This window comes from Habropoda laboriosa, unplaced genomic scaffold (assembly GCF_001263275.1).
Source record: "Habropoda laboriosa isolate 0110345459 unplaced genomic scaffold, ASM126327v1 scaffold14, whole genome shotgun sequence".
NCBI lineage: Eukaryota > Metazoa > Arthropoda > Insecta > Hymenoptera > Apidae > Habropoda > Habropoda laboriosa.
Window position 1 is genome coordinate 1,439,530 of NW_017100137.1, and position 16,120 is coordinate 1,455,649.

Genomic DNA, 16,120 nt, shown 5'->3' on the forward strand with positions numbered 1-16,120 from the left:
GTAAGTGTTTAATAGCAGTGCACATTAACTGACAATACGTTGAAAATATATTAGCGAAGATATTAGCGAAACGATCAGTTCACTTCTAATTTATTCGCAAATTTAAACTTCCGATACTTTAGTCTGCTGTTACACGTTCGAACAATATCTTCTATCAGAATACAATGATTTTTCAATTGAAGAAAGATGGTTCTTACGTTGTTCGTATAATGTTACAATACGATACAACATATTTTTAGGACAATCGTAAGCTACATCACTACAACACCCCCAGTCACTGAAATTGAAAGAGTTCTTGTGAAAAATATCGTACAGGTGAATGAGTTCTGACGATTCATCGTCGAACGATTCTCGGGTAAACGTTCTTTCACGAAACGTACCGTAACAAAGGCAAGATTTTACAAGGGTAATTCCCAAGCAGTTGGCCGATTCCAAAATTCTCATTCTGGACAGCATTCATGGAAGCACAGCAATTCCTCGCGTTCTACGTTGCAGACGACCAAAGCTCCCCTTGCCCATTCTATTCTATGCCCGAACCTGAATGACTGCGTTCTCGCCTAAGATTAGCGGATGCCTCTCTGGAGTGGCGATGGCTTCGATACTTGTACTTTTCTAATGAGCAACTCTTTCCACGAATTCTCCAATGTACAGAATGGATCACCGATGCTACTCATCTTGAATGTCTGCATTACTTCGGACAACAGGAACAAATTTCAGCTACAGTGTTCCATGATTTTTGGGGGTAAATTGAAGTGCAAGAGAGATCTCAATATTGTTGTTTTTTTTTTTTTTTTTAATTTACGGTAGAATTTTATAAAGTGACGAATTCTGATAGACGAAAAGGTATTAAGGTACACGAACTCTAAAAATCAATAATTTTAGAGTCAATTGTTTTAGAGAATTTTATAATCTCTGCTCAAGAATATCTCGAAAACTATAAGGCAATGCTACTATTTTCGAAAAAATAGAAACTAGTACGGTTTGAACAATTTGTAGAAATAATTTGTTTTCAACTTTAGTTAATTTGTGTTTCGTCAGAGGACTCAGTAGCACGATTTACACGGATACAAGATACTTCAGTCGATCTTAAGCTGCGTCTACATTATGTAACAAAACAACGTTGTAAAAGAAATTGTTTTATAACTTTGTTGTAAATATTCAAACTTGATTTGTTCAAAAACGGAGATACGTATGAAAAAATATTACTTTATTTGTAGGAATCACCTCCTTTGCGATTGTACAACGATTTCGAAAACACCCTGTATAACGTTATGTTGTATAGCGTAGACACAGCTTTACAACAGCAACGCTTATTCGCACACTTCGTTCCACGTGCCTCGTTAAACGTTAACGCCTTTGCGAAAAACAATAGCGTATCGAGCTTCAAACCGAACCTCGCTGCACTAGTAGAATATTACATGCATTAGCGCGCGTATTGCAAATATCATTCTTACTAACAAGTATCAACCCTTTCGCTGCGGCAAATTTTAGTAAGCTGGACAGATAGCTAAAATCTGTCGTTTTAGCCTATTAAAATTTTCAAATTAAAATGCCAAATTTAAACGTGAAATTTTGTCGTTTGAAAAATCAAGGTGGAAAGGTAAACCAAGAACAAGAATCAAAGGTTTCAATTCAGGTGAAAAAAGTGTCAACAGCACACAGTACGAGAAAATATAAATCTCTTATTTTGGCGTTCTAGAATTTTCAAAACATTTTCAAATAAAAATTCCAAATTTCAATTTATCGTTTGAAAAATCAATGTGGAAAAGTACGCGAAGACCAAGAATCAAGCTTTCAATTAAGGCGAAAGACTGTGCGAAAAAGCGCCAAAATCGTACAGCGCGAGAAAACATTCGATCCGCCTATAGGCGTCAAGGTCACCGAGCGCGAGAGAAAATATCGAAAGCGCCTATAGGCGGCAAGGGCGCGGCGCGAGAAGAAAGTTTCCAAAGCGCCTATAGGCGCGAACCGACGGCAGCGTAAGGGTTAACGAATTTGAATATCGAACCGATTAAAATGGAGAGAACTACTGGTTCACGAGCAACCGAAACGTTTCGCTACGACGATCCTGTAGGATCCTGTAATTTTCGCGCTCGGAGGCTCCACTCCATTCGCCGCGGTGCTATAAATTAGCGCAGCACGTGTACGCACATGCAACTAACTCATTCATGTACCAAGAGACTTGGCAAAGGTTCGTCGCATAGCTCGGCGCTTCCTAAATCTATTCCGGGCTTAAAGACGGCGTGTACGTATACCATGAGAACAAGAAGTAAGAAAGCACCGACGATATACATACCTTGCACTCGGTGCACGCCTGCATCGCCTGCCTTCGACGAACAACACTAAAACGTGCCTTGCAACGCGACTACATGATCCCCGCCACGGAACACACCATTTTCTTGCTGTGTGACTTGCATACGATAAAAACACGGTTTCTCTCTCTCTCTCTGTTTATCCGTTTAAAATTGTATTTAATATATACAGGGTGTTCCGTAAGTGTTCGTAACTGTTGGGTTAGAACGGTGAAGTGGTGATTCTACGTGAGAAAATAAATCAGAAGTATAGAGTAACATTTTCTTTTCCCAGAAAACACTGAAAATTGAATTTGAAGATTCGATGCAAATTCTGTTGCTGTTAATTATACTTTTATGCGGATAAATAGCCGTGACGTCACGTTTTAAGAAGAAATTTTCTATACGGAAGATTTTTTTCTTTTTATTAATTGAGTTATTCGCAATGAATTCTCTGGGAGAATTATAAGTAAATTATAGAGAAGATAGTGTACATTTGTTGTAGGTGAAAGAAAAAAAAGAATTGCACAGACTTTAAAATAATTAATGTACGTATGAAGGTCTATGCAAAAATTGCAATCGTACTTTTGTTTTCGTTATATTTATAATTAGTCGTTATCGAAATAATAATAATATAATATTGACACTATAGCTACATAATATAATATAGAAGCGTATTTACGTTTTATTAGATTTATAATTAGCCGCTCTCGAAATAATAATAATATAATACTGACACTATAACTATATAACATAATACAGAAGCGTATTTATTTTCTATTATGTTTAGAATCATCGTTAAAATACTAATAATATACTTAGTATATTGTATTAACTATAGTACTGTCACGAATACCAACAATGAAAGTTTAAATAAGAAAAGAAACATACAGTGTGTCTATTAGTACCGCCGATTTACAAGCTTAATAATAATGAAAATACCGTATCATCGGTCCACGATTTGTTGATTCAAAATAATTTAGACAGGTTATTCGAATTTATCACGTAAATTTAAATTGAAAAAATCGTCGATAACCTTGTCACGAAAAATTGTTTATTAGTACAAACATAAGGCCGAGAAATAATTAAACGCACACGCCGAATATTTCAATTCAATCCTCTCGGAAATTAAGTTTCTCAGGACCAAACTTTATTCTACCTTTTCGCCTCATTTTTTCACGTAAAATCACACCATTCACGGTACACCCCGGTATATTAGAGCATTTAATTCTCCAACACGCTAGAATTCACAATGAAGGCAGAAGAAAATATTCTCTATTACCATCTCAGTCGACGAAATTCGTTCAAAATAGAATTTTATAAAAAGTTTGCAATACTATCAAAATCTGCCCGAAAATTCATGCAAGAATACCAACGTAAACGAGATACGATTAATTTAGAAAAATGGAAGTGAACTATAGACGAGTGTTAAAAGAAAAGAATTTGTCTCAAAAATATTTTCACACACTAGCCGGATACTATCTTCGAGTTGGTGTTCGTCTAGTCACTGTTACCACGAATCAGACCTAATTTTCCTTTCAAATCGTATGGCAATCGGTTCAACGGTTCAGTTGGAATTTTTTCCCCAAACATTCATACATTCGTTGTGTTTTTTAGGCACGAGGAATGTATAATACATGTCTCGAGCATACTACATGCATGAAACCATGAATGGAATAAGAAGGGGGGGGAAGGAGTAGAACGTAAGAGACGGAAATTATAAACCGTTTGTGCACCGAACGTAAATTGTTACCTTCGAGTCTAATGGACACTTGTGCCAATAAAATTGCACACCGATTCAAGTAACCTATAAGAAAAATAACGGACAACCGAATTTTCGATTATGCAAAGTTTACCTTAAACTTTACTTCAAATTTTTCAATAGGTCAAATTTTCTTTCTCAAGTTCACCTTAACTTTGTGTGACTCAGAAGTTACGTATCCATTCATCTGTACTTTATCAGCTAATTTTTATAATAACAATTACAATTTACAAGCTTACAATTGCTACATTCTTCTATAACAATTATTTTCCATATTTATTCCTGTTTCTCCCGTCGAAATATAATTTCATTATATGTATCTTCTGACGAACCAAGAAAAGTGAGGTTATGAAAGGTTAAATTTCGCTAATTTTACGGATGGCATTGATTAAAAGTGGAAAAACTGTGGAAATATGGAATAACGGAATTATCGCGCTAGTAACAAGTTTGCAATTTTGCCCCATATCTTTTTTATTATTCACTGATCTCCGTGGGGCCGGCATACGTCGCGCGATAAATTTCTGCAAAGAGGGACAGGAAATCTGGTCTTGCGTAACAGAGTTGACGCATTCGACAGGTTAAATCTTTCCGGCGAATTTCACATTTTATCATCCCCTCGAATCTGCGCCAATTTATTCCGAACTTTCGTCTCCTCTCTTTGTCCCGCGCGCGGCGAGATAAAGCGAGATAATCAAAACGTAAATCTTCGAATTTCCCCCGGAAACGGTGAAGTTTCATCCTCGCATGCCACGGTATAAAATCGTATTCGGAATTTCAATACGAAATTAACGCCACTGAATGAGAAAGAGAGAAGGAAACGAAATTTACCGATTTCTTCTTTCTTCGACAGTAAACATAACCTAAAAATTGCGGACACGAAAATGGTTCGATCTATGCGTCGTTAAACGGAAGGAAAGTTTCGAAATGAATTGCACGCGTTAAAAGGAAAAAAAAAGATCTAGGCATTGGTTGCTATAAAAAGATAAGAGAAAAATAATAGAAACAACGTTCGAAGGATGGATGAAAGAAAAATGCGGAGATCATGAACGAATCGAATGGCGTATCCTTGACCTAAAAATAGCGACCTCCGCTAATTTCTTGTGTCCAAAACTGATGTCCACCGACGTGGCTCGCCTATTAGCGAATTTAACAATGATTCCCGCATGCTTGCGAATAATTATCAAAATACGCGCCGCGTTTAATGAACAGCGTAAAACACGATCGAGATTATCCTTGAAATTTTCACGATGCAAATTATCGTCGGAATTTTCGCGATAAATTTCAATCGACCACGCGGTACTACTTGGTTTATTCGACAAACAGTGAGAAAAAGGCGGCCATTTTAGTACTCTGAAAAAATCGCCCGAGAAAGTCGCGAATTTAAGAAGACTTTTACTTAAAAAACGACGAATTTTGTCGAATTCGGTCTTTTGCATTTTCGAGTACTTTGAATCATTGGAAATACATAGAAAATATATACAAGCAACGAGGAATCCCCTTGATACCAACATTCCAGTACAGGTGTTACGAATAAACTTTCTGCAAACTTTAAACGCGTTTTTCTCGAAACTGCTTTTTCAAAGCGCGATTTCTCGGAAACTATCCAACGGATTTTCCGGAAATTTTGCAAACACCTTCGGTACACATGCAGACAGAGCATCAACCTCTATAATCGTAAAATCCCAAAAATTACTACTTTTCAACGGCTCCAGAAGCAGCGACCTTCGGGCATAACCTCGAATCGCGACATTGACGTGCCGCCATTTTGTTATTCTTCGATATTTTTCAACCAGAGTGAGCAATCCCCGATCTTAATTACCACATAATCCCCTCCTGGCGACATTTCTCTTTCAGATGTGCCATAGCCGAGAAATCATGCACACTGAAAATCCCTTTTCTTCACGTGCAAGAGTTACTTCCGGTACACGTTACACAAAAGCTATACTATATTTTGCCAGCAGAAAAAATATTCCCAGCAACAGCAACAGCTCTGCCAATTGTCCTGCAAAAATTTCCTAAAAAACAACTACTTTAGGCCGTCTAAAAGAAAAAGAAGGAAAAAAGCTCCTTAACGCTTTTGCATCGCGACTGAATTTTCTAGCACGAGCCTATAAAAAGGCGATGGTAAAAAGTTTGTGCTGCGAGGGGAAAAGGAAGGTGCACGGCGAATATCTCGAAGAAGCTTCCAATTTTCAACCAAAAATTACCATCATCGAGCGCAGGCACACACGTTGTTGTACGTGTGCGTTGAAATGTGTGGCACGCGTAAAAACACACAGGAGACGCTCCCGTTTTATCAGGTTAAAACCTGCGATGCGTGTTTTATTAAATTAAAAATTATTTATTCACTGCGTGGAAGTAAGAAAATTGCCTTTGTCGTTCGCGCTCTGAATTATTCAGCCGGCCGATACGCGAACCCGTCCTTAGGATGCAAAAAGTTTCTCTTATGCCTGATAAAAGGAGGTGCACGCGTCGTGAAATTCGCGCGAACTTGCAACGAAACTACCGACCGAAATGCCGGCATAAATTACACGCCGAACAAAAAAAGCTCGAGTTAATCTTGAAACGAATCGAAAGTTGGCAATAAATAAATGGAAATCAAGCGAGAACCGGTGGAATCGATATTTTCCCTGGCTTTTTAACGCTGGAGCAACCGGGAGTTTAATTTTTTCCCTTCTGGTGTATTTAGACAAGACTATACGAAGAACTTCGGAATTAGAATCGTTAATGGGAAAGAAATTTATTTCAACAAAAGACATCTTAATAATTTCTGTAATTTAAGAGACCTGACATCCCCGATTTTCTCGGATTTGGTAGAGTTCTAGTGTTGAAGTTAGTGCAGAAGTGAAAATTTTTAGCTGTTCATTCTACCAAGTTCTTGTTATTCCAATTGTATGAAGTTTCAGCAATTTTATGAATAAATAAACGCTCGTTATTAATAGCTTGCAAAGTTAAAGTCTAAGGGTAGTCAAGAAGGAGATCGAAGATCAAATAAGACGATATATAAAGAGAACACTAACGTAATTGTTAGGTTTAGGTGCAAATGGAGTGTCGTTTTTCTTCAATAGTTCAGCCATGTATTAAATTTTCTCCAATCGCGAGATTTATACACAGTAATTAAGGCAGAATTTGCTGTAGTACACGTACATTGAGTAGTGAAAAAATTTACAACACAATTGTTTGCACATTATTATCTAATATGATGGATACTGGTGTAATCTTTTCACGTAAATTTATACTTGGAAAAATTGCGATAAAAACTGCCGATAATATAAACGTAGCAGTTGAAGAAGGTCGTGCAAATGTTGGAACACTTCAACGTTGGTGTGCAAAATTCAAGATTGGCGACTTTTCGTTGGAAAATGAGCCAATGGGAAGGCCAGTCCGTGGCAACGTTTTAAGAAAAATTATCGAAAAGAATCCACGGTAGGGAATATGAAATTTTGCTACATCCGACCTTTTCCCAACGGAATACCATTTCTTCGAATACTTTCAACAAATGAATTATGCCAAAATGAAGAGACACTGTAAAAGTAGCATTCAGGCTAATAATTTTCATAAAGTTGGAATAATGAAACTACTAGGCTGTCCCATAAATTCGTGCCGAAAGCGAGAAATATTTCAACGAAAATCCAAGGAAATTCTACAGCGATGACACAATGATCTTAAAAAAAAAAAAAGAAGTTGAGGAACGAGAAGTCACTCTGCGACCCGGAGGACACCACTATTAACATGTTGAGCGCCACGCGAATTCTTAAGGAAATCCCCGTCAGGCCACACGCGCTGCTTAGAAGCGCACTACTAACAGATTGAAATTTACTCGATACAGATGTGTAAATATATTAGGACCATTGTTTCTTATCGCAGTAGAAGATATTTACGTTTAGAACGAAATGCTTATAGACATTCATTCAACACGTTATGCGCCAAGTTTTAGTTTTATATCATATTTTACACTGTCAGTCACCGGTGGCTGACGCGGCCTAAACGGAAAGTTCAGTGTCAGTCACCGGTGACTGACGTGGCACTCAACGTGTTAATCATTGAAAAAAATCATGGATATTATTTTCATTAACCAATTATCTTTTAAAGCCTAACCTAACACTTCCACAACTAAATGGAGAAGTTTGCATGCAACAGACAGTAGCAAAGAATGAAATTATGTCGAAACAATTGCTATCACATCTCAAGAAATCAACGCAGAGGTACATACACACTTGCAATGCTAACCTGAACTCGACCAACGGAACTGATAAAATTCATCGTCGGTATTAAATCTCTCTTGTTAGGCAGAACTGTCGCGGGGGTAATTTCGTGTCTAAAGGAGGGTCCGTGGAAAATAATTCGCCTGGGAAAAAGAAACTGCAGGCTGAGATTGAAGACTATTCGAGAGTGGCGAGAGAGAGCCTCCTGTCCGTCTAGACGGACGTTCGAATGGTAATTCCGCGCGATGAGCTAAAATGGTCAGAGACGAAGGAACGTGACTGTTCTTTTATCTGCGAAATCGGCATGAAATCAGCCTTAGACTGTAGGTCAAAGTAACTAGATGGAAATGTAAGCACGCCCGTTTACGTTCGAATATCGAAGCCTCAAGTCCACGCCGCGCGATAATTCTCTGTTCGAGTGGCGAAATTCTACGCCTGGTCGTCGATAATTCCGAAATTCCCGTCAGATACTCGGCGAAAGAAAGAAAGAAAGAAAAAATCATGCCTCGTATCTTTGGCCATGATGAATTATTTTTTCTATTTTTATCTTCAGTCGATAAAGACGAAGTATTGTACAAGTCTCTTTTGAGTGATTAGACACGCTGTTTGTAGTTGATCTACTAGGTATTTTAACGAATCTGCGTTATCTGTTCGATAAATTTGAAACATTGGTGTTCATTTATTAAGACTGTGTGACCTGTGAATAAATGTAGCAAGTAGATTTGAAGGGTTTACAGCAACAACGAGGCAGTTCCACTTTTTACACATTTTAGAAGAAAAAGATGCTTTTTTGAAGATGATTTCACGCTACAAACATATTTATTTCGTTGTATCGTTAGAATATTATCGCCTTCAGAGGGCATTCTACTTTGGTGCAAAAAGAAGACAGCTCCAATATTTAAACTGTATTTATTGGAACAGTAACAGGGGTATAGGTTTCCTATTCAGCGTGAAAGTTTCTTAACACGAATTTTAGTTGACCATAAATTTATAGCACGTTTGAAACAGTACTTGATTTTTAACTGCTTTTTTTAGGTTTACCGAAAGTGGAGCAGCCTCCTCATTTGTAGCTCCTTTTTCTAAATTTACACAGGTATAGGTATAGACGATATACTTTATAGTTGAACAAGTATCGTAGTTTATAAGTCACTTTAATAGATTAAATACGCTATTTACATTCAATCTACAAGTATTTCAATGAATCAGCACGCAGAAACTGTATTATTCGTCTAATAAATTTTCAAGTTTGTGTGTCGGAAAGTGGTATTAATTTATTAAGATCGTGCGATGTGCAGATAAACGAAGCAAGTCTATTTGCGAACATACACAGATGATAAATATTTGACGTTCGTTAAATACCAACTTAAAACAGAAAGTTTCCTCGAACAGCTATACATTTCCCAACAAATTAACTATAATAGTGGCCATCCGTGTCTAGCACCGTTGAAGTATCTTTTTTTTAAATATCTTCGACGAATATCGAATGAAAAAAATTTTTCAATAACATAAATAACTGGACGACAATGTAGAAAATAAAGTTTTCCCTGTTCAACGATGAATCATGTTTATCTTTAATAACACAAATAATACTACGGTCATGAAAATTCCACCGTGGCGTGAAACACAAAACTCGCTTGGAAAGTTAACGTAATAAACGTGTTTCCCAGGTCATCAAAGTATAAATCAATTTTATTCCACTTTTTAGAATATTCGATATTCGGATTGCATTATTTCAAATGAAACGGTAGAAATGATAGCTTTTAGTACACCTTTTTGTGCGTATTATTTAGTTCGTCCCTTTGATCAAGATAAAAATGTTCATCCTGAATTGCATCGAGTTACCGTCAATTTTTTCCCTCCCCTAGAATGCTTTTCCTTGGAAATGCGTCGATCTAGCAAAGAAACATCACCGATTACTGACGAAACTTTTGGTATAACAGTAGAACTGAAAAAAGATATTTGGCACGTATTTTTTTTTATCATCCACATCGAAGGGGTGAAAATCGCCCTCAAAGACGAGGGTAACGAAACACACTGAAAATTATTTATTTCTTATTTTTGAAATTTCTCGTTGAAAAATACAAAATTCGTCAATTCATACTGTTCCTCTATCTCGAATAGTTCTCGAGGTATCAGACTAAATATATTCGCTACCTTCAACTTTGAGGACGATTTTCAACCCTTCACCGTGGACGATTGGCGATAGAAAAGAACACGTGTCGAATATTTTTCTGAGAACCACTGTACACCAAAGTTTCGTCAAAATCGGTGATTATCACTATCGGATTATTAATAACCTACCTTACCTCTTGTAGGTCAGTATTATAGAAATAAATTCTTCCCGGCTGGATTCACATAATTCTCTCAAATTCGGCGAGTTTCCATCGCAATGGTATTCGCAAAAGCTGGCAGAAGAGTGGCGAAAGGTCGTCAACAATAATGGAAATTATTCGTTCTTTTTAACACTAGAATTACCGACCGAGTCAAAATGACCCGTTAGCAACTTTCCAAAAAATGCGAATGTTCGATAGTGATAAGTATTATCGTTTGTAACCTCATCGTATGCTTCTATTTGCATCGATATGAATGGAACTTTTCAATCACGGTTTACTTACATGAAAATTCACTTTTGGAAAGTCGGTAATGGGTCATTTTGACTCGGCTGGTAGTTCTAGTGTTAAATAAAACTTTCATCGTATCGAAAAATCGAGAAGAATTCATTTCTACGCGTAACAGAAAATCGATCTGAACGATTTTCTCAGGAGAAGCACACGGGTAGAAGCGATAGTTCACGGTCAGAAGCGATCGTAAGCTCGTATTTAAAGTTTTAGCCAATCTAGCCCCGCTAGCTCAATCAGTGGTCCTGCTGTAACGCGAGAACCCAACGTCCAGCTAAAGAATATTTATAGGCTGTGCGTGCGTAACCACTTTAAGTCGAAGCATCCTCGATGCTGAAGAAAAAAAGACACGGCTCCTTTTAACGGCGTCTCTCTTCGAACGAACCCCTTTTCTAACGGGAGCAAGCTTTAATTGTGCTGCCAATGAAAATCGCCTAAAAACCACCACCCCACTAATCACCACAAACTCTACTCCTCTGATTTAAAGAGCTAAACACTAGAGTCGGGCGACAGTTGTAGCATCACGTTGGAACGAAAACAAAAGTGTTGCGGTAGGGGAAGAGATCGATAGGTATCGGTTGCTGAAGAAAGAACGCGAGATTTTTATTAAATCGCGTGGGCGTAGATAAGAGCGGCCAGATACCGCAAGGTTCTACAAAAATTCGACGATCGAACCGTAAACTATAAAAATAACTCGACAGACTCGAGAAAAGGCTGCCACACGCCGTTTAAAAATCACATTCTGGAACGATACTAGAGAATACACACCTAGCCACAGCGGATCGAAAATACGTTTCGATCCTTCGAGAGGACGATTTATAACAGTTTTCGTTAACTTTTTGACTGCAGTGTGGTGTAAAGGAGAATCGTTTGTTTACTTAGTATTGACGAGTTAATTGTTCAAGAATTATTAGAAACGACCAGATTCCTGTGAAATTTCACATATCACGTGAATCACAAATTTTTTTGGCGCAATTATTAGGTGTAAGGTATAAATTATTACTTCTTGTCAAATTCCCTATTTATTATAACATATCCTACAATGAAATATATTCACCACTATTTTCTACAATTTTATGCCAACTTCCGAGGAAATTATAGAGCCCTTTAACTGCAAAGGAGAACCATTCGTTGACATGGTACTGGCCAAAAACAACGAGTTTCCTGTGAGATTTATATTTTTTATTTACGTGTATCGGCGAGTTAGGTGTTCAAAAATATTAGAAACCACGAGTTTCCTGTAAAATTCCTGTATTTTACGTAAATTACAAATTTCTTTGTCGCAATAATCAGGTGTATACTATAGCAACGGATAAATTATTATTTTCTGTCAAATTCGCTATTTATTCCGGAGAAAATAGAAAACCTATCTCACAATGAAATACATCCACTATTATTTTCTACAATTTTACACCAGAAGCTTTCCAGAAAATTACAGATTCCAACTCGTTGAAAAATTTCGCCTTTTTGGCGGAACAAATTCATCGATCAATGCTCATTTCTCCTTCACTGTTTTCCAAACGGATATTAGATAAACGGTTTTACTGACGAGTACGTCCAGAGAGGTAAAAGATCCCAGCCAAGTTCTAGTATTGTGTTCTGAGTCAATTCAGCAGCGTGAGACCTGGCGTTGTCATGAAGCAATTTAACTGGACGATTTCTTTTGCCTGTAAATGGGAGCTTTCGTTCCAATTCTTCACTCAGACGGAGCAATTGGCGATTATAGTGATCTACCGTAACTGTTTCACCCGGCTCGAGCAATTTATAGTACGGCACACACGTCGTGTTTCATCCAATGTACGATACTTTGTTTATCGATTGCCGATTTTTTCGTGTTTGGATCGATCCAATTAAATATGGAACAGAGCTGTATTCGCTGATAAATAGAAAAATATTGTTTGAATTTTAATTAGATCATCTGATACGAAAAGATCGACCAGATTAAATATGGAATAAAGCTGTACATTGTCATTGATAAATGGAAAAATGTATTTTGAATTTTAATTATGTCACCATCTGATTGAAAAAGAGCGAATTTGGTACACTGGTACATTTAATATTATCCAAGTATTGTTCAAGATTATCTCACTTTAGCGAGATACACTACCAGTTTGGAATCACCTCCAACTTATCATCAATATTAAATCTGCTGCTAATTTTTTATAGATTCCAAGTTTATCTCCATTCTACATTTATCAATTTATCTCATATCAATTGATTCAAACGATAAAAAATTCTCAAAGTCGCTGACTTTCTTCTGGAAACTTTTGTGTAAATTGCAATGCTCGGTGATTCCAAACTTTTGCCCGGTAGTGTATTATACTACACGAAATTTACTAGAAATTCACTAATAGCTGAAGAATATTGATGTTGATTCTTGGCAATAGAAGACTGACACCTTTAGAAAATCGAGCTTAGCCTCGCACCGATTCTTGCATCAAAACGCACATACACAACAAAATTGTACAACGTATGAATAATTAGCAATATTTACACAAACATGCTCATCGTCGATCTATCATAATAGTAAACTTATCAGTATTTACTTCCTTCCTATATAATACTTCCACTATATCGTTTTAACATCTAATTCTGAATCCATACTGCAACTCCTAAGTATTTACTCGCCCGTTTATTCACAGTGTTCTTCGTTTCAATAAGTAACTTCATTCGACAAATTTCCAAGGAAGAAGTCGAACATCGAACTTGCTTTGTAGCCCTTATTCAATAAATCACGATTATCTCATCTTCGAATAAAGAAGCAAAAGCAGATGGACAAGCAAGTTACACCTTTCCTCTAAAAAAAAATCTCCAAATCTACGAAGTTCTCCCTCTGAAAGAAACGAAATCTGAACAGTCACCGAGTACCTAAACACTTGTCGCAACCAGTTTCCGTTCCGGAAAAGATTTGCCTTCGATTGTTTCCTTCGCTTCGTCGTCCGTGTTAAAATCCGTCCCAGTCGTGTCTTCTCTCGTTTAGTCAAACACACGGAAATCACACAAGGTGGATGTTCTCATTGTTCCCATTGAAAATTACGCAACAGCATCTGAGTCACGGTCGCAGAATGTGGTCGAGCGTTGCCGCGGAGGAGGGCCATTTTTCTACTGCGAGTTCTTCCAGGTCATTTGCTTTTTCCGAAAGAGTACGAGAAATTAGGGCATACTTGCGACCAGTGGTCTTACTACCTGCCTCGGCGTTTAAGGGGGACTGCACTACGACAAAGCTACGGGCAAAGCAAGTCTGCGGCATTTCCATCAATGAGACACGAAGAGTAGGGCCCTCCATTCGGGTCGACTTGGTTTCCATTGTCCTACGATTCAGACAGCGCAACATAGTTTTATCCGCCGATGTTACAAAAATGTACCGGCAAATTCTGATAACACCAGAACAACGAGAATTCCGACGAATTCTATGGCGGGCCGACGAGCAAAAGCCCATAGAGGTTTTCGAATCGAACATAGCCACCCGTGATTGTTTCGTTCCTGCGATTTTTCTTCCGACTATGCATCTGAACGTCGGTTGTCTACTGTTTTAGTACTGTACCAGGTGGCGAAAGCTAATCTGCTACAGATTAATTAGATTTTGTAATCATCGGTGCTGCAAATTCAAACGAAAGCTAGGATTACGACGAATTTTTCTTACTAATGTAACTATTTTTTACGTATCTTGACCAGAATCTTTGCCACGAGTCTGACTCGTTATAGGCTAAAGGGTTAACACTTTGCGGTCCGAATAGTCCAGTTAGTCCGCGCTAATTTGGCCACTGTCGGGCACTATCTACCTTATAGTTTGCCTTCGTGTCAATATTTCAGCGTAATATTAGTTAGAAATATTTTTCAGCGTAAAATTAGTTACAAACTTGAAATAATATTAACCCTTTCGCTGCGGCAGATTTTGGTAGGTACGTAATACGCGTGACAGTCGGTAGATGTTCCACCACGGCCGTAAAATTGTTTGTTTCGGTGGTGTCGTTTTGAAATTTTTAATTGAGACGGAAGTGCGCGAAGGATGAAATTAGGGCTGAAATTAAGGTGGAAGTGCGCTATAGGGTTGCAATAGCGCGGTGCGATCAAATTCTGAAAGCGCCTGTAGGCAACAGCAACGAAAGGATTAATGCATGAAAGAATGATTTATTATCGTTTATAATTTATCATTGTATGATATCTATGCGAAGACAAAAATTCCTACGTCGAGCCTGACTCGGGTTAAAACAGACTGGAGAGGATAGCGCTGAACACTTTCACGTTGCAAGTAGGGTTATTAAAACGCGACATAATAAATAGGGATCCAAACATCATAGGTCCAATTTGGATCGCGCAAGAAGATAAACTTCGCTACCGTGTCAAACCTCGCGAGCAACAAAACACTGGATGCTGGAAATCGCGCAGATTTTTTCCCCCTAATAATCCAAGCGAAGATAATGACGCAGGAGCTTTGACAACTGCAATTAGGTTGGGATGAATCGGTTCCCCAAGGTTCGTACTCGCGATGGATCAAATTTCAGGGAATCAAAGAGGTAAATGCCGGATAGTATCATTTCGTGATCTAATAAGCAACCTCTCCCTGCAAAAGGTCCCCCAGACGTTGGAAACGAGCAATGACTATGAAAAGCCCGTGCTAAAAGAAATTAGTGCATTTCTCCTTTGATTGTAGACTGGACTCAGCTATTTCAAGCGAAACATCAGCAAGTGTCGAATATGATAAAACTGTGCTAAAGACCCTAGGCTAGCCTATTGAAAATGACCAAGATCTCGGATCTTCAAGCTCCTTCAAAGGTAAATTGCTCTCAATTGGTGGGATTGATTGGATATATGGAAGATCCAGAATCCATTAAGGAGTTTCTTCAATTGTTCCAGACGATAGCGGACTAGAATCCCTACTTCCAATAGACATAGAAAAAATCGACACCAACACTCGACTTGTAATACTCAATAAAGTGCGACCAGCTCGTGATACTCGATAACTGGACAAAGTTCACGACAACCAACCAGTCCTCGTAGCGTTGTCACATGCGTGCAATATTACAACAACGTCAATCTGACCTTCGTCACGAGGAAGCGCGGAAAGTTGCGTTATCGTAGCGAGATCTTAAAATCGGTCAGGTGTCAAAGTTTACACGTTCGAGCATATCCTGAGAAGATAACATGAAGGTAGCATGAAGTATGCCTCAACTATGATTTAGTCCAGTCGAAAAAGGAAAATTCGATCCTGGATGTTACTGCATCAATCGGTGCCGCTACTTA

At 38.0% G+C, this 16,120-nt stretch overlaps 1 protein-coding gene across 2 annotated transcripts in view; it reads right to left on the reverse strand.

Annotated features, from left to right (window-relative positions):
• Positions 1-16,120, reverse strand: part of LOC108579541 (max-binding protein MNT-like) — a 51,668-nt gene that overhangs the window by 16,194 nt on the left and 19,354 nt on the right. The gene's annotated exons all lie outside the window — the stretch shown is intronic.